This window comes from Oncorhynchus masou, chromosome 7 (assembly GCF_036934945.1).
Source record: "Oncorhynchus masou masou isolate Uvic2021 chromosome 7, UVic_Omas_1.1, whole genome shotgun sequence".
NCBI classification, from domain to species: Eukaryota; Metazoa; Chordata; class Actinopteri; order Salmoniformes; family Salmonidae; genus Oncorhynchus; species Oncorhynchus masou.
Window position 1 is genome coordinate 4,293,660 of NC_088218.1, and position 27,753 is coordinate 4,321,412.

At 42.1% G+C, this 27,753-nt stretch overlaps 1 pseudogene; it reads right to left on the minus strand.

Moving 5' to 3' along the window:
• Window positions 1-2,392: 2,392 nt before the first annotated feature.
• Window positions 2,393-27,753, minus strand: part of LOC135542918 (E3 ubiquitin-protein ligase HECW2-like) — a 50,845-nt pseudogene continuing 25,484 nt past the window's right edge.

Below are 27,753 nucleotides of genomic sequence, written 5' to 3' on the forward strand. Positions count from 1 at the left end.
TTCCCTTGGCCTTACAAGTGATGAGTTCCCTTGGCCTTACAAGTGAAGTTAGTTCCCTTGGCCTTACAAGTGAAGTGAGTTCCTTGGCCTTACAAGTGAAGTGAGTTCCATGGCCTTACAAGTGAAGTGAGTTCCCTTGGCCTTACAAGTGAAGTTAGTTCCCTTGGCCTTACAAGTGAAGTTAGTTCCTTGGCCTTACAAGTGAAGTTAGTTCCCTTGGCCTTACAGTTAGTGCGAAGTCAGTTCCCTTGGCCTTACAAGTGAAGTTAGTTCCCTTGGCCTTACAAGTGAAGTTAGTTCCCTTGGCCTTACAAAGTGAAGTTAGTTCCTTGGCCTTACAAGTGAAGTTAGTTCCTTGGCCTTACAAGTGAGTTGGTTCATGGCCTACAAGTGAAGTCAGTTCCTGGCCTTACAAGTGAGGGAAGTTAGTTCCTTTAGTGGAAGTTAGGCCTTACAAGTGAAGTCAGCACAGTAGTTCCCTTTTACCTGGGTAGAGAGGTAACTTTTGCCCCATTTCTCCACACAGAACCTGCGGGGTCCGTTGCTGCCTCGGGAGAGAGGCGAACCCTCGTAGGGAATACTGAGGTACCCGTCAGCAAACCAACAGAACAGAAAGAAGAAGGTCGCTGTTATTCACTGTGTGTGTTTGTCTATGTGTGTGTGAATGTGTGTTTGTCTATGAATGTTTGTTTGTGTGTGTGTTTGTTTGTATGTGTGTGTGTGTGTGTTTGTTTGTATAAGTGTGTGTGTTTGTTGGTATGTGTGTGTGTGTTTATTTGTATATGTGTGTGTGTGTGTGTTTGTTTGTATGTGTTTGTGTCTTTGTTTGTATGTGTGTGTTTGTACGTGTGTTTGTTTCTCTGTGTGTGTGTGTGTGTGTGTGTGTGTGTGTGTGTGTGTGTGTGTGTGTGTGTGTGTGTGTGTGTGTGTGTGTGTGTGCACCCCCACCTGTAGCAGCCTGAGTCTCTGCTCGTTGTTGAACCTCTCCACCGCCGCCCAGAACCAACGGATCACTATGTGGTTGTCATGGTAACCTGAGGGAGGCAGGAAAACAGACAGACAGACAGACATGAGTCACTCAGCAGCCTGGCCTTTCTCTCTGGTAGGCCTAGTTACTTCAGCTGTTCAACCAGTCAGCTAGCTAGGGTATATTGGTATATACTGGCCTTTCTCTCTGGTAGGCCTAGTTACTTCAGCTGTTCAACCAGACAGCTAGCTAGGGTATACTGGTATATACTGGCCTTTCTCTCTGGTAGGCCTAGTTACTTCAGCTGTTCAACCAGACAGCTAGCTAGCTAGGGTATACTGGTATATACTGGCCTTTCTCTCTGGTAGGCCTAGTTAATTCAGCTGTTCAACCAGTCAGCTAGCTAGGGTATACTGGTATATACTGGCCTTTCTCTCTGGCAGGCCTAGTTACTTCAGCTGTTCAACCAGACAGCTAGCTAGCTAGGGTATACTGGTATATACTGGCCTTTCTCTCTGGTAGGCCTAGTTACTTCAGCTGTTCAACCAGACAGCTAGCTAGCTAGGGTATACTGGTATATACTGGCCTTTCTCTCTGGTAGGCCTAGTTACTTCAGCTGTTCAACCAGACAGCTAGCTAGCTAGGGTATACTGGTATATACTGGCCTTTCTCTCTGGTAGGCCTAGTTAATTCAGCTGTTCAACCAGTCAGCTAGCTAGGGTATACTGGTATATACTGGCCTTTCTATCTGGTAGGCCTAGTTACTTCAGCTGTTCTACCAGACAGCTAGCTAGGGTATACTGTTATATACACTTCTTTCTGTAACAGCTCTTCCTAATTGGAAAGACATTTAAAAACATTTAATTCGACCTGTCTATCTGAATGGAACAATGGACTATCTTTACTGCTGCCTGAGACCCAGACAGCAGCTCAAAATGACATTATGAAAGGTGCAATACACAAAGTTATTGGCTGTGTCTTAAATGGCACCCTATTCCCTATGTAGTGCACGACATTTGACAAGAGCTGTGCACTATATAGGGAATAGGGTGTCATTTGGGCTCCCTGTCTCCCCTCTCCTCCCTGTCTCTCCCCGTCTCCCCCTTGTTCATACCTCCTCTGTAATCTGTTGCTCCTCCAGTCTGCCCCCGTCTCCCCGCTGTCTCTCCCCGTCTCCCCTGTCTCCCCCATTCTCTCACCATCTCCCCGCTGTCTCTCCCCGTCTCCCCCATTCTCTTCGTCTCCCCCCTGTCTCCCCGTCTCCCCGCTGTCTCCCCCTGTCTCTCCCGTCTCCCCCCTGTCTCTCCCCCATTCTCCCCTGTCTCTCCCCCATTCTCTCCCTCCTCTTCCCTGTCTTCCTCTCCCCCCGTCTCTCCCGTCTCCCCTGTCTCTCCCCGTCTCCCCCCTCTCTTCCTCTCCCCCTGTTCATACTCCTCTGTAATCTGTGTTGCTCCTCCAGTCCACCAGGTCTATCTCAGCGGTGCCAGCTATCACCAGCTCCAGCTCCCTGGCATCGAACACTGACACCAGCCTGGAATCCACCACCTGCATGACACAGCACAGGGCATCCAGGCTACACACCATGACCACAACCTTTGTGGTCCTTTGCATCCCAGTTGGTAGAGGCTGGTGTTTGTAACGATGCTGGGTTAGATTCCCAGCACCTCCCATATGACGCATGACTGTAAGTCGCTCTGGTTACAACAGTCTGTTAAATGGCATGTATTATTATTACAAACACAACTAAAACAAACACAATCCCATTGTACAGCCTTCCTATCACATCCTATCACATACAGCCTTTAGCTACATCTTGTCCAATTTGAATTCAGTTGTTGTTGATGTCTGTGAGCAGGAAGTTGCCCCAGTGTGTATGATGATACTGCTGAGTCTACCTTTATCAGAATCTGTATCAGGAGATGTTTGAGGAGATCTTTTATTCAGAAAGTCCTTGTTCTAGATCGTACCTCATAGAAGCCCCGGACCAGACTCTCTGTCTGCTGAACCACTCCTCTCTCAATACGCCACTTCACCATGCGCTCAATGTACTCCTTCTTATTCTTCTCTGACACGGGATGTTGGCCCCGCCCTGCTTCAGCTCTCTCTCTGTGATCTACACACACAGTACATACACATGAGCTTTATAACACACACACACACACACACACACACACACACACACACACACACACACACACACACACACACACACACACACACCTGTCCGAACACCTCCTCATTGACAGTGAAGGTGAGGTCCAACATGTCCTCGATGTCGTTGTCCTTCATCCACTGGAGACTCTGATGGAACTCCTCATCCAGATACTCCAGATCACTCAGCTCACATGGGCTATAGAATAGTAGAGCAGAGTAGAATAGAGTAGAGTAGAACGGAATAGAATAGAGTGGAATAGAGTAGAGTAGAATAGAGTGGAATATAGTAGAATAAAGTAGAATGGAGTAGAATATAGTGGAGAGGAATAGAGTAGAGTAAAATAGAGTAGAGCAGAGTAGGGTAGAATATAATATATTAGAATGGAGTGGAGTAGAATAGAGTAGAGTAAAATAAGAGTAGAGCAGAGTAGAGTAGAATAATAGAGCAGAGTAGAGTAGAGTAGAATAGAGCAGAGTAGAATAGAATAGAGTAGAGTAAAATAGAGTAGAGTAGAATAGAGTAGAATATAGTAGAATAGAGTGGAGTAGAATAGAGTAGAATATAGTAGAATAGAGTAGAATATAGTAGAATAGAGTAGAGTAAAATAATGTAGAGTAGAATAGAGTAGAATCGAATATAGTAGAATAGAGTGGAGTAGAATAGAGTACAGTAGAATATAGTATAATAGAGTAGAGTAAAATAGTGTAGAGTAGAATAGAGTAGAATAGAATATAGTAAAATACAATGGAGTAGAATAGAGTAGAATATAGTATAATAGAGTAGAATATAGTATAATAGAGTAGAGTAAAATAGTGTAGAATAGAATATAGTATAATAGGAGTAGAGCAGAATAGAGTAGAGTATAATATAGTAGAATAGAGTAGAGCAGAGCAGAATAGAGTATAGTAGAGTAGAGCAGAATAGAGTAGAGTTGAGTAGAATAGAGTAGAGTAGAATAGAGTAAAGTAGTTCTAGTATAGAATGGATTTAGGCAGGAGGTCAGTTAACTCTATTAATCTACATAACCACATGTCTGGTACAGTCTTAAAATATCTGACAAAGACTCTCTAGTTATATAGTATAAAGCCCTATATTCAACACTGGACCTCAAAGCCTGTTCCACAGCTGTTTTCATTGTTCCCCTGTAATCAGGGAATGATTTAGACCTGGGACACCAGGTGTGTGGAATTAACGATCATGTAGAACAGAAAACTAGCAGGCGCTGGACCTCGTAGGGTAAGAGTTGAATACCCCTGGTGTATTGCTAGAATTAGACAGTCCAGGTGGTGGATACGTACATGCGCAGCAGGCCCTTATAGAAGGGTCGAGTGAAGAAGGCATCCAGTAGGTATTGGTGGATGAGAGCCAGGCCCAGGATACGCCCGCTGAAACGGAACCTGTACAGGGAAGGAGAGAGAGAGAAGATACTGAGATTACAAATGCTATTACCCAGGTCCTAGTATAGACAACAGATGGTATTACCCAGGTCCTTGTATAGACAACATGTTATTACCCAGGTCCTAGTATAGACAACAGATGCTATTACCCAGGTCCTAGTATAGACAACATGTTATTACCCAGGTCCTAGTCTAGACAACATGTTATTACCCAGGTCCTAGTCTAGACAACATGGTATTACCCAGGTCCTAGTATAGACAACATGTTATTACCCAGGTCCTAGTATAGACAACATGTTATTACCCAGGTCCTAGTATAGACAACATGTTATTACCCAGGTCCTAGTATAGACAACATGTTATTACCCAGGTCCTAGTATAGACAACATGTTATTACCCAGGTCCTAGTATAGACAACATGGTATTACCCAGGTCCTAGTATAGACAACATGTTATTACCCAGGTCCTAGTATAGACAACATGTTTTTACCCAGGTCCTAGTATAGACAACATGGTATTACCCAGGTCCTAGTATAGACAACATGTTATTACCCAGGTCCTAGTCTAGACAACATGTTATTACCCAGGTCCTAGTATACACAACATGTTATTACCCAGGTCCTAGTCTAGACAACATGTTATTACCCAGGTCCTAGTATAGACAACATGTTATTACCCAGGTCCTAGTATAGACAACATGTTATTACCCAGGTCCTAGTCTAGACAACATGTTATTACCCAGGTCCTAGTATAGACAACATGTTATTACCCAGGTCCTAGTATAGACAACATGTTATTACCCAGGTCCTAGTATACACAACATGTTTTTACCCAGGTCCTAGTATAGACAACATGTTTTTACCCAGGTCCTAGTATAGACAACATGGTATTTCCCTGCTTATCAGCCAACAGACCACAGACCACTCTGACCCCAACCCCTCCCAGTCTTCAGTTCACTCACCACTCGTGGTGGTTGTCTACGAAGGCAGACATGGGGCTGATCTGAACGGTGTAGGTGTCGTTGGCGGAGTACTCAAACAGGCCGTAGTACGGGTTGAACAGCTCTCTGGACACCAGGAAGAAAAACTCTCTGGACGGGCCGCTATAGTCCAACCTGCAACACATACAGGGAGGCATTATCACACAGGAACGGCGTAGATAGAAATAGAACATCATAGAGCAGGCAAAGTGCATTTCTAACTGAAATATTCCTCAAATGTTTCATTCTATTGAACCCAGGATCACCCCCCGGGCTTCTGGAAGAGTAGAGGACAGGCAGACTGTCTGACTCACCCCTCCTCTCCCAGGAAGCTGACATAGAGCTTGCTCCTCTGCAGGTCTTTCCTGAGAGTAACACATGACCTGGTTGAAGGCATCCTCCAGGAGATGATCTCACGGATGATCAACCTGGGGGTTGGGGGAGGAAGAGACACACACAGGGGGGAACTGGTAAGGGCAGGAGGGCGTGGATGGAGGGTATGTGGGTGGACCACAGAACTAGAATGAGATTCTATTTCTTTGGCCGGAACACCAAAGCATTTAGCTAGATCAATAACGCATTCATTCTTTCGTATTACAGTACTCATCCATGAATATGAATCTATATTACAGTATTCACACATGAATATGAATCTATATTACAGTACTCATCCATGAATATGAATCTATATTACAGTATTCATCCATGAATATGAATCTATATTACAGTACTCATCCATGAATATGAATCTATATTACAGTATTCATCCATGAATATGAATCTATATTACAGTACTCATCCATGAATATGAATCTATATTACAGTACTCATCCATGAATATGAATCTATATTACAGTACTCATCCATGAATATTAAAACATGTTACAGTATTATATTGATGACAAACACCCTCCCCACTACATACTTTAACTTCCCTGGGCCCTGGCGTAGCCCTGGGTCTACATACTTTGCTTCCCTGGGCCCTGGCCGTAGCCCTGGGTCTACATACTTTTAACTTCCCTGGGCCCTGGCCGTAGCCCTGGGTCTACATACTTTAACTTCCCTGGGCCCTGGCCGTAGCCCTGGGTCTACATACTTTAACTTCCCTGGACCCTGGACGTAGCCCTTGGTCTCCAGTTTGCGGTAGAAGTTTGGACCCAGTTTGGCTTCAAAGTCTCGCTTGTAGGGGGCAGGGGCACGGGCATTAGCTTCGCTGTGTTCCTGGGGGAATACAATTTGACAGAGAACGAGAGAGAGAGAGAGAGAGAGAGAGAGAGAGAGAGACAGAGAGAGACAGAGAGACAGAGAGACAGAGAGAGAGAGAGAGACAGAGAGAGAGAGACAGAGAGAGAGAGATAGAGAGAGAGAGAGAGAGAGAGAGAGAGAAATTATATATATATTATATATATATTATATACCTTACTTGCTTTGGCAATGTTAACACATGTTTCCCATGCCAATAAAGCCCCTTGAATTGAATTGACAGAGAGAGAGAGAGAGACAGAGAGAGAGACAGAGAGAGAGACAGAGAGAGACAGACAGAGTTAGAGATGGAGGAGACAAGAAAAGAGCTCCCTCTATACCTGTGTGATTGTGTGAGTTTGTGTGTGTCTGTGTGTGAGTGTGTGTGTGTGAGTGTGTGAGTTTGTGTGTGTGTGTGTGTGTGAGTGTGTGAGTTTGTGTGTGTGTGTGTGTGTGTGTGTGTGTGTCTGTGTGAGAAAAAGAGAGAGAAATAGAGAAAGACAGAATGGTAACAGAGAGAGATGTAGAGAAGCCTTCTCACCAGGTGAGTTCTGTGGGGAGGACACGGGGGAGCTTCGTGGGGACTGGCAGTAGCTGGGGTGCAGTAAGGCGTGAGGCGGAACATATGACATCACTTCCTCCTCAAACAGGCTGTCAGAGAGAACCAAGAGAGAGGAGACAATGTCACTGAGAGCTACAGAGACCCAAAGTAACAAAACGGGGTTTGAACTAAAGTCTAGGTATTGGCTCGGGGAGCTAACACAAGTAGTCAAGCTTCTCATACACTGATAGTCGTGAGAGGCAGGTACAGATGTAGGATCTTCATTTGATCACCCTGTTGCAGGAGAACTTTCCTGCAGTGCAGAAAATGTAAAACATGTCGTGTATTTGAGGCTTCTGAAGTTTGTCATTTCCACTTAGAAATGTCACATTCCCCTGGACACATTTCCATTCATTATTATCCATTATCACCTGTTGCTGCAGGATTATTTTCCTTCTGTAGCAAACTGGCTGAAATGAAGGTCCTACATCTGAATAAGGCAGGTATGAGGCAGGTACAGGTATGAGGCAGGTATGAGGCAGGTACAGGTATGAGGCAGGTATGAGGCAGGTACAGGTATGAGGCAGGTACAGGTATGAGGCAGGTATAAGGCACTTTTTATGAGGCAGGCACATATTCATGAGGCAGGTACATGTATGAGGCAGGTACAGGTATGAGGCAGGTACAGGTATGAGGCAGGTACATGTGAGGCAGGTACATGCATCAGATCTGGCAGGTACAGGTATGAGGCAGGTATGAGGCAGGGAAGACATGTATGAGGCAGGTACAGGTCTTGAGGCAGGTACATGCATGAGGCAGGTATAAGGCAGGTATGAGGCAGGTACATGTATGAGGCAGGTACAGGTATGAGGCATTGGTAGGAGGCAGGTACATGTTTGGGGTATGAGGCAGGTACAGGATATGAGGCAGGTACAGGTATGAGGCAGGTACAGGTATGAGGCAGGTACATGTATGAGGCAGGTACATGCATGAGGCAGGTAGACAGGTATAAGGCAGGTAGGGGAGGCAGGTCCAAACATGTATGAGGCAGGTACAGGTATGAGGCAGGTAAGGAGGCAGGTACAGGTATGAGGCAGGTACAGGTATGAGGCAGGTACATGAGCATGAGGCAGGTCACAGGCATGGAGGCAGGTACAGGTATGAGGCAGGTAATTTGCAGGTAGTTTGAAGCAGGTACAGGTATGAGGCAGTTTTATATCTTTAGGTATGAGGCAGGTCGCAAAGGTAAGGGAGGCAGGTATGAGGCAGGTACAGGTATGAGGCAGGTACAGGTATGAGGCAGGTATGAGGCAGGTACAGGTATGAGGCAGGTACAGGTATGAGGCAGGTACAGGTATGAGGCAGGTACAGGTATGAGGCAGGTACAGGTATGAGACAGGTACAGGTATGAGGCAGGTACAGGTATGAGGCAGGTACAGGTATGAGGCAGGTACAGGTATGAGACAGGTATGACAGTAGCTCACCTGAGGAGGATGACCAGGTCTGCATCACCAGACAGCCTGGCCAGACCAGAGGCCCCTTCATTACGGATCAACTGCACCTTCTCCCTGTGGTGGAGAACAACAGAATGATCCTTAACTACTCCTTGGAGGTATAGTGAGTGAGTTGACAACAGTAGTGAATTTAGTAGTGAGGGTTTGAGGGACTGTTCTGAGTGAAGTGAGGAGGGAGGGGGTGGGAAGGAGGGAGGGGAGGAATGAGGGAGGGAGGGAGGGGGAGGAAGGAGGGGGAGGGAGGAGGAGAGGGAGGGAGGGAGGGAGGGAGGGAGGGAGGGAGGGGGAGGGAGGGAGGGGGGGAGGGAGGAGGGAGGGGGGAGGAAGTCAGAGGGAGGGAAGGGGAGGAGGGAGGGGGGTAGGGGAGGGAGGGAGGGGGGAGGGAGGGAGGGAGGGGGAGGGAGGGGGGAGGGGAGGAGGGAGGGGGAGGGGAGGGGAGGTAGGAGGGAGGGAGGGAGGGGGGAGGGGGGAGGAAGGAGGGAGGGGGTAGGAGGGAGGGGGGGAGGAGGGAGGGGGAGGAAGGAAGGAAGAAATGGTGGAGGAAGAGGCTGCTGACCTGAGCCAGTGGTTCCTGATAAACTCTGTCTGTCTCTCCTGCAGGATCTCAAAGATATTGGGTTGTCGTAGAAACGCCACAATCTTGTCGTTGTAAGCTGAAGAGAAGGAGTCGAGGACAGAATGAGCTATGTGTGTGTTTGTGTGTGTGTGTGTGTGTGTGTGTCCACTCACCCACTGGCACTACGTCTTGGTACTGGGTGCGGCTGACCGGGGTGAAGGTGCTGGATGGGCGGGGCATTACAGGGGGTCCTCCTCCAGAATGACGAGGGTGGTCACCCACCTGGAGCACAGAGAGGTGGTTGAGTTGACTGACGAGTGTGTGTGTGTGGCTCACCATGTCTTGTGTGTGTGTGTCTAACCATGATGTGTGTGTGTATGTGTGTCTCACAATGATTTGTGTGTGTTTGTGTGTGTGTGTCTCACCATGATGTGTGTGTGTGTGTGTCACCATGATGTGTGTGTGTGTGTGTCTCACCATGATGTGTGTGTGTCTCACCATGTGTTGTGGGCTGACCTCGCCAGCGCTGTGGCTGCGTTGTCTGGTCAAGTGCTGGCGGTGGGCCAGGAGGCTGCTGGGACGTGTGCTGCTCTGAAGAGGGAGCCGAGGGTCGATAAACGTAGTGGCCCGGCAGTTGTGGTCCACAAAGAAAGGCTGTAGAGACAGACAGAATGAGAAGTGGAGAGGTTAGGGTCATTGGTAAACAGAGAGAGAGACACAGAGAGAGAGAGAGAGAGAGAGAGAGAGAGACACACAGAGAGAGAGAGAGAGAGACACACACAGAGAGAGAGAGAGAGAGAGAGAGAGAGGGAGGGACAGTGAGAGAGAGAAGAGTAGAGAGAGGGACTGATAGAGAAAGAGAGAGACAGAGAGAGAGAGAGAGAGAAGAGTCTGAGAGAGGGACCGATAAAGAGAGAGAGAGAGAGAGACACAGAGAGAGACACACACAGAGAGAGAGAGTTGGAGAGAGTTGAGAAAAGAGAGAGAGAGAGAGAGAGAGAGAGAGGGTCCCCGATAAGATCAGAGAGAGAGAGAGACAGAGAGAGAGAGAGAAAGAGAGGGAGAGAGGGAGAGAGAGAAGAGAGGGAGGGACAGTGAGAGAGAGAAGAGTAGAGAGAGGGACCGCTAGAGAGAGAGAGAGGGAGAGAGAGGGAGGAACAGTGAGAGAGAGAAGAGTAGAGAGAGGGGCCGATAAAGAGAGAGAGAGAGAGAGAGAAAGAGACAGAGAGAGATAGAGCCAGAGAGAGGGACAGAGCGAGAAAGAGAGAGCGGGACAGAGAGAGAGAGAGGGAGGGACAGTGAGAGAGAGAGGGAGAGGGGCAGTGAGAGAGAGGGACAGTGAGAGAGAGAGGGACAGAGAGAGAGAGAGAGAGAGGGAGGGACAGTGAGAGAGAGAGGGGCAGTGAGAGAGAGAGGGACAGTGAGAGAGAGAAGAGTAGAGAGAGGGACCGATAGAGACAGAGAGAGAGAGAGAGAATAGTAGAGAGAGACAGAAAGAGAGACAGAGACAGAGAGAGAAACATAGAGAGAGAAGAGTAGAGAGAGAGACAGAGAGAGAGAGACGCAAAAATATCCTCCGTGTACAACGTAGAACACCAAATAATGCATGCAGAGCAGAATTAGGCCGATACCCACTAATTATCAAAATCCAGAAAAGAGCCGTTAAATTCTATAACCACCTAAAAGGAAGCGATTCCCAAACCTTCCATAACAAAGCCATCACCTACAGAGAGATGAACCTGGAGAAGAGTCCCCTAAGCAAGCTGGTCCTGGGGCTCTGTTCACAAACACAAACACACCCCACAGAGCCCCAGGACAGCAGCACAATCAGACCCAACCAAATCATGAGAAAACAAAAAGATAATTACTTGACACATTGGAAAGAATTAACAAAAAACAGAGCAAACTAGAATGCTATTTGGCCCTACACACAGAGTACACAGCGGCAGAATACCTGACCACTGTGACTGACCCAAAATTAAGGAAAGTTTTGACTATGTACAGACTCAGTGAGCATAGCCTTGCTACTGAGGAAGGCCGCCGTAGGCAGACATGGCTCTCAAGAGAAGACAGGCTATGTGCTCACTGCCCACAAAATGAGGTGGAAACTGAGCTGCACTTCCTAAGAAAAGAAAAGAGCTCCGTCTACACCTGTCTGTCTGTCTGTCTGTCTGTCTGTCTGTCTGTCTGTCTGTCTGTCTGTCTGTACCTTGCCAGTGTGGTCGTGCTTCAGCTCCCAGCCACGGGGCAGCTCCAGCTGTTTGTTGGAGAACATGTTGAGGAAAACCACCAGGTCTCTGTTGTGCTGGTAGCGCTCATAGTGATGCGTGTCCCGACGCACCTTACTGATCATGTGTTTCAGGCAGGTGTTACCTGTAAACATGCGGTAGGCACTCTGGGGAGAGAACAAGAGAAGAGGAGAGTGGGAGAGGAGAGGGAGAGGAAGGTGCGAGAGCAGAGGAGAGAAGGGGAAAGGATTGTAGAGGGGAGGAGGGTGGGAGTAGAGAGGAGAGGGAGAAGAAGGTGCGAGAGCAGAGGAGAGAAGGGGAAAGGATTGTAGAGAAGAGGAGGGTGGGAGAAGAGAGGAGAGGGAGAAGAAGGTGCGAGAGCAGAGGAGAGAAGGGGAAAGGATTGTAGAGAAGAGGAGGGTGGGAGAAGAGAGAAGAGGGAGAAGAAGGTGGGAGAAGAGAAAAGAGGAGAGGATATGGGAGGAGGGGGGAGAGGAGAGAATAGGAGGGTGGGAGAGAAGAGAAGAGGGGAGAGGAGGGGGGAGGAGGGTGGGAGTGGAGAGAAGAGGGGAGGAGAGGGGAAGAGGGTAGGAGAGGAGGGTGGGAGAGGAGTGGAGAGAGGAGGAGTGGAGAGGGGAGGAGTGGAGAGGGGAAGAGTGGAGAGGGGAAGAATGGAGAGGGGAAGAGTGGAGAGGGGAAGAGTGGAGAGGGGAAGAGTGGAGAGGAAGAGAGAAGAGGAGAGGACGTGGAGGAGAAGGGAGGGAGGACAGTGGGAGAGTTGAGAAGAGTAGAGGAGAGGAAGAGGAAGAGGAGAGAAGGGTAGTATTGTAAAGTGATGAATGACTGATGTGACAGTGTGAGGTAAATATAGCTACAGTACTGTAATAGTAGAAATATAGGTCATAGAAATGAACTGATCGAGCAGTAAGGGGGTTCTAGGTGTGTGTGTGTGTGTGTGTGTGTGTGTGTGTGTGTGTGTGCGTGTGTGTGTGAAACATACAGGGTTGGAATGCAGCAAGGTGAAGAAGTCAGGGCTGGTCAGGAACTTAGCGCTGGGAGACTGGAGGAGCAGACTGAGACGAGACCGAGAGCTATCTGGAGTCACCACACCATCACGACGATACTCTGACAACACACAGGCACACACACACACACACACACACACACACACACACACACACACACACACACAGACATACACACACACAGACACACACACACACAGACACACACACAGACCCACACACACAGACCCACACACACACACACACACAGACACACACACACAACAAGTTAACAACCAAACAATTTCATTTGAAAAGCTTTAACAAGAGCCGGGTTCAGTTTTAGTAGAAACCATCCTAAACAAGCAGAATACTGGCTAGTGAAAGTCTAGAGGCCTATTGTCAAGCTTTAGTTGACTACAGCGACCAGAATGCACTGCAAGCCTGGCTACCTGGGATAGTGTGGTGGTCAGTGTCGTCGGTGGGCACCTCGGGCGGAGCTGTCAGCTCCTCTGCTGTTCTCTCATTGGTCATCGTCCTGCGTATACTCTGATACCTGAAGACAAAAGCAATGGCACTAAACTGTAACACAAACTCTATAGAAGAGAGTGGTGAGTGGTGTGTGTGTGTGAGTGTCTGTGTGTCTGTGTGTGTCTGTGTCTGTGTGTGCCTGTGTCTGTGTGTGAGTGTGTGTTCTGCATGTGTGTGTGTGTGTGTGTGTGTGTGTGTGTGTGTGTGTGTGTGTGTGTGTGTGTGTGTGTGTGTGTGTGTGTGTGTTCTGTGTGTGTGTGTGTGTGTGTGTGTGTGTGTGTGTGTTCTGCATGTGTGTGTGTGTGTGAGTGAGTGTGTGTGTGTCAAGATACATGATAAGTGTGTGTGCTGGTTGTAACCTGCGGTTGAGCTGCTCCATCTGCTGTATGCTGTTGGACCTCTGGAGGAGCTGTGGTGCTGGAGGCGCGGTGGGTCTCTGCCAGGTGGTGGTGCGGTTCACATGGTCCACATAGAACACACGACTGTGACTGTCTATACGGGCCTCCCAGTCTGAAACACACACACACACACACACACACACACACACACACACACACACACACACACACACATAGAACACACGACTGTGACTGTCTAACAGGCCTCCCAGTCAGCAAGGCAAATATATCATATGCACTGAGTGGACAAAACATTAGGAACACCTGCTCTTTCCTTGACATAGACTGACCAGGTGAATCCAGGTTGAAGTTATGATCCCTTATTGATGTCACTTGTTAAATCCACTTCAATCAGTGTCGATGAAGAGGAGGAGACGGGTTAAAGAAGGATGTTTAAGCCTTGAGACAATTGGAACATGGATTGTGTGTGTGTCATTCAGAGGGTGAATGGGAAGACCAAATATTGAAGTGACTATAAACAGGGTCTGGTAGTAGGTGCCAGGCACATTGGTTTGAATGTGTTAAGAACGCTGCTGGGTTTTTCACGCTCAACAGTTTCCCACGTGTATCAAAAAAAAGGACACAACTTGATACAACTGTGGGAAGCATTGGAGTCAACATGGGCCGGCATCTCTGTGGAATTCTTTCCACACCTTGTAGAGTCCAGACCCCGGAGGCTGTTCTGAGGGGAAACTCAAATATCATGAAGGTGTTCCTAATGTTTTGTACACTCAGTGTATATGACACACATTGAAAAAGTCAACAACTAATTATAATATTATTACTAATTGTATAAATTCTACCATCTCAGATTATGAGTCGGTCAACTGACATGATCAGGATTTCATCTTTCTCTTCCTCCCTGAGAAACACACACTACTCACTGGGAGGAAGTGGCTCATCTACTCTCTGGTAGCGACCCATGTCGTGACGGACAGAGGGCAGGGGAGCGGACGGACTGGTGGCTGGACAAGATGAGAAGAGGACTTGACCTGTGGCCCCTGAAGAAGATGAGGAGAGAGGGAAGACATTAAAACACACTGTGGCCCCTGGACAAGATGAGAAGAGAGGAACACATTTAAACACACTGTGGCCCCCCTGGACAAGATGAGGAGAGAGGAACACATTTAAACACACTGTGGCTGGCCCCTGGACAAGATGGAACACATTTAAACAAGATGACAAGGAGAGAGGAACACATTTAAACACACTGTGGCCCTGGACAAGATGAGAAGAGAGGAACACATTTAAACACACTGTGGCCCCTCTAAATGTGTTCCTGGCCCTGGACTCCATTTCATCTTGTAGAGGGGCCACAGTGTGTTTAAATGTGTTCCTCTTTTCTCATCTTGTCCAGGGGCCACAGTGTGTTTAAATGTGTTCCTCTCTCCTCATCTTGTAAACACACTGTGGCCCCTGAACAGAATAGAGATTAAACACACGAGTGCACACACACACTCAAACACACATTAAAACCTCACTGTGCAAACCAGAGGGAAAGACCGACATAATCTGACAACAATCAATGTTAATAAACATCAAGTGAATAATACTGGGGTTTTTCACATTTTTTAATCCTTTTGTTCTTTTGTTCATTTTCCAAAGATCTTTTTCGAGGATTTAAGGAGCTTTTCATGTTTCTTTCCTCGTCCTGAACCGGGTCAATCTCTTAGTGGTACTGTACTGTATGACCATGGAGCAGAAACATCACTCTGGACAAAATATCACAGAAGATATTGTATATGCACATCAACCTCTACAAGTGTCCACCTCAACATTCCAAATATGCCTCTGAAGACCTAACACAAACCGGTGGCAGGTCAACTATGTTAGCTAGCGCCGTCATTGACTTTAAAACAGCTGTTTTTGAGCTCGGGTCACGGGAGCCAAAGACAGACCTAACCGGGTCGGGTCAACTCACTGTCACAGCTTGCTGTGAAATAGACACAAATTACTTCTTTAAAATTTGTGACAGGCACATGGAAAAGTCACACACTTTTCACAACGCATTTGTGTGTCTGACACACAATGTGTACATTATGTTATACCCCCCACCCATCCTCCCCAACCAACCTCCCTGCTATCGTTTCTGGCTTAAGTAATTGACTGTTTTTATCTGGGATTGAAATGCACTGTATACAAAATCGTGTACTGCACACACATTTGTGTACTTTTACTTTGTGCCTGTCATGAATTTCCAATGAGCATTTTGTCTGATACTGGGTTGTTGTGTCCTGTCTCTCACCTCCTGCCTCGCTGCCCTCCTCAGAGACACTCTGTGAAGAGTCGATTGGCCCGCTCGCCTCAGAAGACCGCGCCCCCTCCTCTTGAGACACGCCTCCAGACGCCTGCATGGACCTCCTCTGCCAGATCTCCCCACCCTCTTCTTCCTCATTGGCTGCTGCGCTGGCGGTCCTTGCTCCTGTGACATCAGAGCCAGAGGCCCCGCCCCCCTGGTCGGCAACGCTACTGGTCGTCGGGGGGGCTTCAATGGCACTTGCTCCTTCACTGGGTGACTCCGCCCCTTCCTCCTCAGCCTTGGGCGCCATTTCCTCTTCCTTCCGTCCCTTCTGAAAATAGAGCAAAGTATTCTTTATTGTTAAACTTTGGCATTTATCCTTCATCACTACGATATGAACACATTTAGATGAACCTAAAGTTGAAATGTACAGTAAAATACATGTGGTAGAGCGTTCTGTTAGGAGGTGGGCCTGCCCAGACCCTGGTCTGACAGCACCACTCACCTGAGTAGTGGATGTCTTCAGAACAGCAGGCAGTGAGATCCTGAGGGGCTCCTGGGCTGCTGTGGCCCCTGAGATCGTTGGCTGCTGGCTGGCCTCAGGTCTGGCTGCCACAGCGTCCTCTGACACCCCCTGCACTGCAGTATTCGTCTCAGGTATTGGAGATAGAGGAGGCCCAGCTCCAGCCCCAGGACCAACCACAGATACAGGTCTGGCCTCAGCTCCAACCCCAGGTCTGGCTATAGTTAGAGATCCAACCACAGCCATGGATCCAGCTCCAGTCCTCGCTTCAACTGCAACTCCAACCCCAGCCATGGATCCATCCCCAGATCCAGCCCCATCCCCATCTCCAGCCCCATCTCCAGCTCCATCCCCAGATCCAGCCCCATCCCCATCTCCAGCCCCATCTCCAGCTCCATCCCCAGATCCAGCCCCATCCCCATCTCCAGCCCCATCTCCAGCTCCATCCCCAGATCCAGCCCCATCTCCAGCTCCATCCCCAGATCCAGCCCCATCTCCAGCTCCATCCCCAGATCCAGCCCCATCTCCAGCTCCATCCCCAGATCCAGCCCCATCCCCAGATCCAGCCCCATCCCCATCTCCATCCCCTGTCCCAGCTTTTGTCCCCTGTGCTCCCTCAACCTCTCCCCTGTTTGCCTCTGTCCCCTCTTTCTCTTGTTTCCGCAGGCCCTGTTCTGAAGAGGCAGCTCCCTTCCCAACCCCAGCCTGAACACCATTGGCCAGTGGCAGCAAGGGCTTCCTGTCATGTGGTGGATGGTCCCTGGACGGCCCCGCCTCCTCGTCTTCATCAGAGTCTATATGCAGCATGGCGCTGAGTCGTGTGTTCGTCGGGAAACTGGACCTCAGCTTGGGTGACGTCGCGCCCAGGGGCCGCTCTCCCGGGCCCTTAGGAGCTTCGATGGCATCCAAGTAGTCGTTGAGGGACACCTGTCGATGGGAGTGGCCGCCTGGGATTGCCAATCCTAGATAGATTAGATTAGATATACTTGTATTGTCTGTTGTCCACAGAAATGAAATGTACTTTGCGTACAGAAAGCATGTTACATTAAAAAACACCAACAATTACGTTACATGAAACATACTAACAGTATGACAGTTACATGAAACATACTAACAGTATGACAGTTACATGAAACATACTAACAGTTACATGGAACAGACTAACAGTATGACAGTAACATGAAACATACTAACAGTATGACAGTAACATGAAACATACTAACGGTATGACAGTTACATGAAACATACTAACGGTATGACAGTTACATGAAACATACTAACAGTTACATGAAACATACTAACGGTATGACAGTTACATGAAACATACTAATGGTATGACAGTTACATGAAACATACTAACGGTATGACAGTTACATGAAACATACTAACGGTATGACAGTTACATGAAACATACTAACAGTATGACAGTTACATGAAACATACTAACAGTATGACAGTTACATGAAACATACTAACGGTATGACAGTTACATGAAACATACTAACAGTTACATGAAACATACTAACAGTATGAGAGTTACATGAAACATACTAACAGTTACATGAAACATACTAACGGTATGACAGTTACATGAAACATACTAACAGTTACATGAAACATACTAACAGTAACATGAAACATACTAACAGTATGACAGTTACATGAAACATACTAACAGTATGACAGTTACATGAAACACACTAACGGTATGACAGTTACATGAAACATACTAACAGTATGACAGTTACATGAAACATACTAACAGTTACATGAAACATACTAACAGTAACATGAAACATACTAACAGTATGACAGTTACATGAAACATACTAACAGTATGACAGTTACATGAAACATACTAACAGTATGACAGTAACATGAAACATACTAACAGTATGACAGTTACATGAAACATACTAACGGTATGACAGTTACATGAAACATACTAACAGTATGACAGTTACATGAAACATACTAACAGTTACATGAAACATACTAACAGTAACATGAAACATACTAACAGTATGACAGTTACATGAAACATACTAACAGTATGACAGTTACATGAAACATACTAACAGTATGACAGTAACATGAAACATACTAACAGTATGACAGTTACATGAAACATACTAACGGTATGACAGTTACATGAAACATACTAACAGTATGACAGTTACATGAAACATACTAACAGTATGACAGTTACATGAAACATACTAACAGTAACATGAAACATACTAACAGTATGACAGTTACATGAAACATACTAACAGTATGACAGTTACATGAAACATACTAACAGTATGACAGTTACATGAAACATACTAACAGTATGACAGTTACATGAAACATACTAACAGTATGACAGTTACATGAAACATACTAACGGTATGACAGTTACATGAAACATACTAACAGTATGACAGTTACATGAAACATACTAACAGTTACATGAAACATACTAACAGTAACATGAAACATACTAACAGTATGACAGTTACATGAAACATACTAACAGTATGACAGTTACATGAAACATACTAACAGTATGACAGTAACATGAAACATACTAACAGTATGACAGTTACATGAAACATACTGACAACAGAAACATACTAACAGTATGACAGTTACATGAAACATACTAACAGTATGACAGTTACATGAAACATACTAACAGTAACATGAAACATACTAACAGTATGACAGTTACATGAAACATACTAACAGTATGACAGTTACATGAAACATACTAACAGTATGACAGTTACATGAAACATACCGCGGTATGACATGAAACATACTAACAGTATGACAGTTACATGAAACATACTAACAGTTACATGAAACATACTATCAGTATGATGGTTACATGAAACATACTAACAGTATGACAGTTACATGAAACATACTAACAGTATGACAGTTACATGAAACATACTAACAGTATGACAGTTACATGAAACATACTAACAGTATGACAGTTACATGAAACACTAACTATGACAGTTACATGAAACATACTAACAGTTACATGAAACATACTAACAGTATGACAGTTACATGAAACATACTAACAGTATGACAGTTACATGAAACATACTAACAGTATGACAGTTACATGAAACATACTAACAGTATGACAGTTACATGAAACATACTAACAGTAACATGAACGTATCTAACAGTATGACAGTTACATGAAACATACTAACAGTATGACAGTTACATGAAACATACTAACAGTTACATGAAACATACTAACAGTATGACAGTTACATGAAACATACTAACAGTATGACAGTTACATGAAACATACTAACAGTATGACAGTTACATGAAACATACTAACGGTATGACAGTTACATGAAACATACTAACAGTATGACAGTTACATGAAACATACTAGCAGTTACGTTACATGAAACATACTAACAGTATGACAGGTACATGAAACATACTAACAGTTACATGAAACATACTAACAGTATGACAGTTACTACTAACAGTATGACAGTTACATGAAACATACTAACAGTATGACAGTTACATGAAACATACTAACAGTATGACAGTTACATGAAACATACTAACAGTTATGAAACATACTAACAGTATGACAGTTACATGAAACATACTAACAGTATGACAGTTACATGAAACCTACTAACGGTATGACAGTTACATGAAACATACTAACGGTATGACAGTTACATGAAACATACTAACGGAATGACAGTAACATGAAACATACTACTATGACAGTTACATGGAAACTTACTAAGTCAGTTACATGAAACGTACTAACAGTTACATGACGACTAACAAATTATGACGTTATACGAAACATACTAACAGTATGACAGTTACATGAAACATACTAACAGTATGACAGTTACATGAAACATACTAACAGTTACATGAAACATACTAACAGTTACATGAAACATACTAACAGTATGACAGTTACATGAAACATACTAACAGTAGGACAGTTACATGAAACATACTAACAGTATGACAGTTACGCATGAAACATACTGATTTACATGAAACATACTAACAGTATGACAGTTACATGAAACATACTAACGGTATGACAGTTACATGAAACATACTAACAGTATGACAGTTACATGAAACATACTAATGACAGTTACATGACTAACAGTTACATGAAACATACTAACAGTATGACAGTTACATGAAACATACTAACAGTATGACAGTTACATGAAACATATACTATGACAGTTACATGAAAAATACTAACAGTTACATGAAACATACTAACAGTATGACAGTTACATGAAACATACTAACAGTTACATGAAACATACTAACAGTATGACAGTTACATGAAACATACTAACGGTATGACAGTTACATGAAACATACTAACAGTTACATGAAACATACTAACAGTATGACAGTTACATGAAACATACTAACAGTTACATGAAACATACTAACAGTATGACAGTTACATGAAACATACTAACAGTATGACAGTTACATGAAACATACTAACAGTTACATGAAACGTACTATCAGTATGATGGTTACATGAAACATACTAACAGTATGACAGTTACATGAAACATACTAACAGTAACATGAAACGTACTAACAGTTACATGAAACATACTAACAGTATGACAGTTACATGAAACATACTAACAGTATGACAGTTACATGAAACGTACTAACGGTATGACAGTTACATGAAACATACTAACAGTTACATGAAACGTACTAACAGTATGACAGTTACATGAAACATACTAACAGTATGACAGTTACATGAAACATACTAACAGTATGACAGTTACATGAAACATACTAACGGTATGACAGTTACATGAAACATACTAACAGTAACATGAAACGTACTAACAGTATGACAGTTACATGAAACATACTAACAGTATGACAGTTACATGAAACATACTAACAGTTACATGAAACATACTAACAGTATGACAGTTACATGAAACATACTAACAGTATGACAGTTACATGAAACATACTAACAGTATGACAGTTACATGAAACATACTAACGGTATGACAGTTACATGAAACATACTAACAGTATGACAGTTACATGAAACATACTAACGGTATGACAGTTACATGAAACATACTAACAGTATGACAGGTACATGAAACATACTAACAGTTACATGAAACATACTAACAGTATGACAGTTACATGAAACGTACTAACAGTATGACAGTTACATGAAACATACTAACAGTATGACAGTTACATGAAACATACTAACAGTATGACAGTTACATGAAACATACTAACAGTTACATGAAACATACTAACAGTATGACAGTTACATGAAACATACTAACAGTATGACAGTTACATGAAACCTACTACGATTATGACAGTTACATGAAACATACTAGCGGTATGACAGTTACATGAAACATACTAACGGTATGACAGTTACATGAAACATACTAACGGTATGACAGTTACATGAAACTTACTAACAGTTACATGAAACGTACTAACAGTTACATGAAACGCACTAACGGTATGACCGTTACATGAAACATACTAACAGTATGACAGTTACATGAAACATACTAACAGTATGACAGTTACATGAAACATACTAACAGTTACATGAAACATACTAACAGTTACATGAAACATACTAACAGTATGACAGTTACATGAAACATACTAACGGTATGACAGTTACATGAAACATACTAACAGTATGACAGTTACATGAAACATACTAACAGTTACATGAAACATACTAACAGTATGACAGTTACATGAAACCTACTAACGGTATGACAGTTACATGAAACATACTAACGGTATGACAGTTACATGAAACATACTAACGGTATGACAGTTACATGAAACGTACTAACAGTTACATGAAACATACTAACAGTATGACAGTTACATGAAACATACTAACAGTATGACAGTTACATGAAACATACTAACGGTATGACAGTTACATGAAAAATACTAACAGTTACATGAAACATACTAACAGTATGACAGTTACATGAAACATACTAACAGTTACATGAAACATACTAACAGTATGACAGTTACATGAAACATACTAACGGTATGACAGTTACATGAAACATACTAACAGTTACATGAAACATACTAACAGTATGACAGTTACATGAAACATACTAACAGTTACATGAAACATACTAACAGTAGTTACATGAAACATACTAACGGTATGACAGTTACATGAAACATACTAACAGTTACATGAAACATACTAACAGTAACATGAAACATACTAACAGTATGACAGTTACATGAAACATACTAACAGTATGACAGTTACATGAAACATACTAACGGTATGACAGTTACATGAAACATACTAACAGTATGACAGTAACATGAAACATACTAACAGTTACATGAAACATACTAACAGTATGACAGTAACATGAAACATACTAACAGTATGACAGTTACATGAAACATACTAACAGTATGACAGTTACATGAAACGTACTAACGGTATGACAGTTACATGAAACATACTAACGGTATGACAGTTACATGAAACATACTAACAGTTACATGAAACGTACTAACAGTATGACAGTTACATGAAACATACTAACAGTATGACAGTTACATGAACCATACTAACAGTATGACAGTTACATGAAACATACTAACAGTTACATGAAACGTACTATCAGTATGATGGTTACATGAAACATACTAACAGTATGACAGTTACATGAAACATACTAACAGTAACATGAAGCATTACTAACAGTATGACAGTTACATGAAACATACTAACAGTATGACAGTTACATGAAACATACTAACGGTATGACAGTTACATGAAACATACTAACAGTTACATGAAACATACTAACAGTATGACAGTTACATGAAACATACTAACAGTATGACAGTTACATGAAACATACTAACAGTATGACAGTTACATGAAACATACTAACAGTTACATGAAACATACTAACAGTATGACAGTTACATGAAACATACAAACAGTATGACAGTTACATGAAACATACTAACAGTATGACAGTTACATGAAACATACTAACGGTATGACAGTTACATGAAACATACTAACAGTATGACAGTTACATGAAACATACTAACAGTTACATGAAACATACTAACAGTATGACAGTTACATGAAACATACTACTAGTATGACAGTTACATGAAACATACTAACGGTATGACAGTTACATGAAACATACTAGCGGTATGACAGTTACATGAAACATACTAACAGTTACATGAACATACTAACAGTATGACAGTTACATGAAACATACTAATGGTATGACAGTTACATGAAACATACTAACGGTATGACAGTTACATGAAACATACTAATGGTATGACAGTTACATGAAACATACTAACGGTATGACAGTTACATGAAACATACTAACAGTATGACAGTTACATGAAACATACTAACAGTATGACAGTTACATGAAACCTACTAACGGTATGACAGTTACATGAAACATACTAACGGTATGACAGTTACATGAAACATACTAACGGTATGACAGTTACATGAAACTTACTAACAGTTACATGAAACGTACTAACAGTTACATGAAACATACTAACAGTATGACAGTTACATGAAACATACTAACAGTATGACAGTTACATGAAACATACTAACAGTATGACAGTTACATGAAACGTACTAACAGTATGACAGTTACATGAAACATACTAACAGTTACATGAAACATACTAACAGTATGACAGTTTACAGTATGACATGAAACATACTAACAGTTACATGAAACATACTAACAGTATGACAGTTACATGAAACATACTAACAGTATGACAGTTACATGAAACATACTAACAGTATGACAGTTACATGAAACATACTAATGGTATGACAGTTACATGAAACATACTAACGGTATGACAGTTACATGAAACATACTAACAGTTACATGAAACGTACTAACAGTTACATGAAACATACTAACAGTATGACAGTTACATGAAACATACTAACAGTATGACAGTTACATGAAACATACTAACGGTATGACAGTTACATGAAACATACTAACAGTTACATGAAACATACTAACAGTATGACAGTTACATGAAACCTACTAACGGTATGACAGTTACATGAAACATACTAACGGTATGACAGTTACATGAAACATACTAACGGTATGACAGTTACATGAAACGTACTAACAGTTACATGAAACATACTAACAGTATGACAGTTACATGAAACATACTAACAGTATGACAGTTACATGAAACATACTAACGGTATGACAGTTACATGAAAAATACTAACAGTTACATGAAACATACTAACAGTATGACAGTTACATGAAACATACTAACAGTTACATGAAACATACTAACAGTATGACAGTTACATGAAACATACTAACGGTATGACAGTTACATGAAACATACTAACAGTTACATGAAACATACTAACAGTATGACAGTTACATGAAACATACTAACAGTTACATGAAACATACTAACAGTATGACGGTTACATGAAACATACTAACGGTATGACAGTTACATGAAACATACTAACAGTTACATGAAACATACTAACAGTAACATGAAACATACTAACAGTATGACAGTTACATGAAACATACTAACAGTATGACAGTTACATGAAACATACTAACAGTATGACAGTTACATGAAACATACTAACAGTATGACAGTAACATGAAACATACTAACAGTTACATGAAACATACTAACAGTATGACAGTAACATGAAACATACTAACAGTATGACAGTTACATGAAACATACTAACAGTATGACAGTTACATGAAACATACTAACGGTATGACAGTTACATGAAACATACTAACGGTATGACAGTTACATGAAACATACTAACAGTTACATGAAACGTACTAACAGTATGACAGTTACATGAAACATACTAACAGTATGACAGTTACATGAACCATACTAACAGTATGACAGTTACATGAAACATACTAACAGTTACATGAAACGTACTATCAGTATGATGGTTACATGAAACATACTAACAGTATGACAGTTACATGAAACATACTAACAGTAACATGAAACGTACTAACAGTATGACAGTTACATGAAACATACTAACAGTATGACAGTTACATGAAACATACTAACAGTATGACAGTTACATGAAACATACTAACAGTTACATGAAACATACTAACAGTATGACAGTTACATGAAACATACTAACAGTATGACAGTTACATGAAACATACTAACAGTATGACAGTTACATGAAACATACTAACAGTTACATGAAACATACTAACAGTATGACAGTTACATGAAACATACAAACAGTATGACAGTTACATGAAACATACTAACAGTATGACAGTTACATGAAACATACTAACGGTATGACAGTTACATGAAACATACTAACAGTATGACAGTTACATGAAACATACTAACAGTTACATGAAACATACTAACAGTATGACAGTTACATGAAACATACTACTAGTATGACAGTTACATGAAACATACTAACGGTATGACAGTTACATGAAACATACTAACGGTATGACAGTTACATGAAACATACTAACAGTTACATGACACATACTAACAGTATGACAGTTACATGAAACATACTAATGGTATGACAGTTACATGAAACATACTAACGGTATGACAGTTACATGAAACATACTAATGGTATGACAGTTACATGAAACATACTAACGGTATGACAGTTACATGAAACATACTAACAGTATGACAGTTACATGAAACATACTAACAGTATGACAGTTACATGAAACCTACTAACGGTATGACAGTTACATGAAACATACTAACGGTATGACAGTTACATGAAACTTACTAACAGTTACATGAAACGTACTAACAGTTACATGAAACATACTAACAGTATGACAGTTACATGAAACGTACTAACAGTATGACAGTTACATGAAACATACTAACAGTTACATGAAACATACTAACAGTATGACAGTTACATGAAACGTACTAACGGTATGACAGTTACATGAAACATACTAACAGTTACATGAAACATACTAACAGTATGACAGTTACATGAAACATACTAACAGTATGACAGTTACATGAAACATACTAACAGTATGACAGTTACATGAAACATTCTAATGGTATGACAGTTACATGAAACATACTAACGGTATGACAGTTACATGAAACATACTAACAGTTACATGAAACGTACTAACAGTTACATGAAACATACTAACAGTATGACAGTTACATGAAACATACTAACAGTATGACAGTTACATGAAACATACTAACGGTATGACAGTTACATGAAACATACTAACAGTTACATGAAACATACTAACAGTATGACAGTTACATGAAACATACTAACAGTTACATGAAACATACTACCAGTTACATGAAACGTACTAACAGTATGATGGTTACATGAAACATACTAACAGTATGACAGTTACATGAAACATACTAACAGTATGACAGTTACATGAAACATACTAACAGTATGACAGTTACATGAAACATACTAACAGTATGACAGTTACATGAAACATACTAACGGTATGACAGTTACATGAAACATACTAACAGTTACATGACACATACTAACAGTATGACAGTTACATGAAACATACTAACAGTATGACAGTTACATGAAACATACTAACGGTATGACAGTTACATGAAACGTACTAACAGTTACATGAAACATACTAACAGTATGACAGTTACATGAAACATACTAATAGTATGACAGTTACATGAAACATACTAACGGTATGACAGTTACATGAAACATACTAACAGTTACATGACACATACTAACAGTATGACAGTTACATGAAACATACTAACAGTATGACAGTTACATGAAACATACTAACCGTTACATGAAACATACTAACAGTTACATGAAACATACTAACAGTATGACAGTTACATGAAACATACTAATGGTATGACAGTTACATGAAACATACTAACAGTATGACAGTTACATGAAACATACTAACAGTATGACAGTTACATGAAACATACTAACAGTATGACAGTTACATGAAACATACTAACAGTTACATGAAACATACTAACAGTTACATGAAACATACTAACAGTATAACAGTTACATGAAACATACTAACAGTATGACAGTTACATGAAACATACTAACAGTTACATGAAACATACTAACAGTATGACAGTTACATGAAACATACTAACAGTTACATGAAACATACTACCAGTTACATGAAACGTACTAACAGTATGATGGTTACATGAAACATACTAACAGTATGACAGTTACATGAAACATACTAACAGTTACATGAAACATACTAACAGTAACATGAAACGTACTAACAGTTACATGAAACATACTAACAGTATG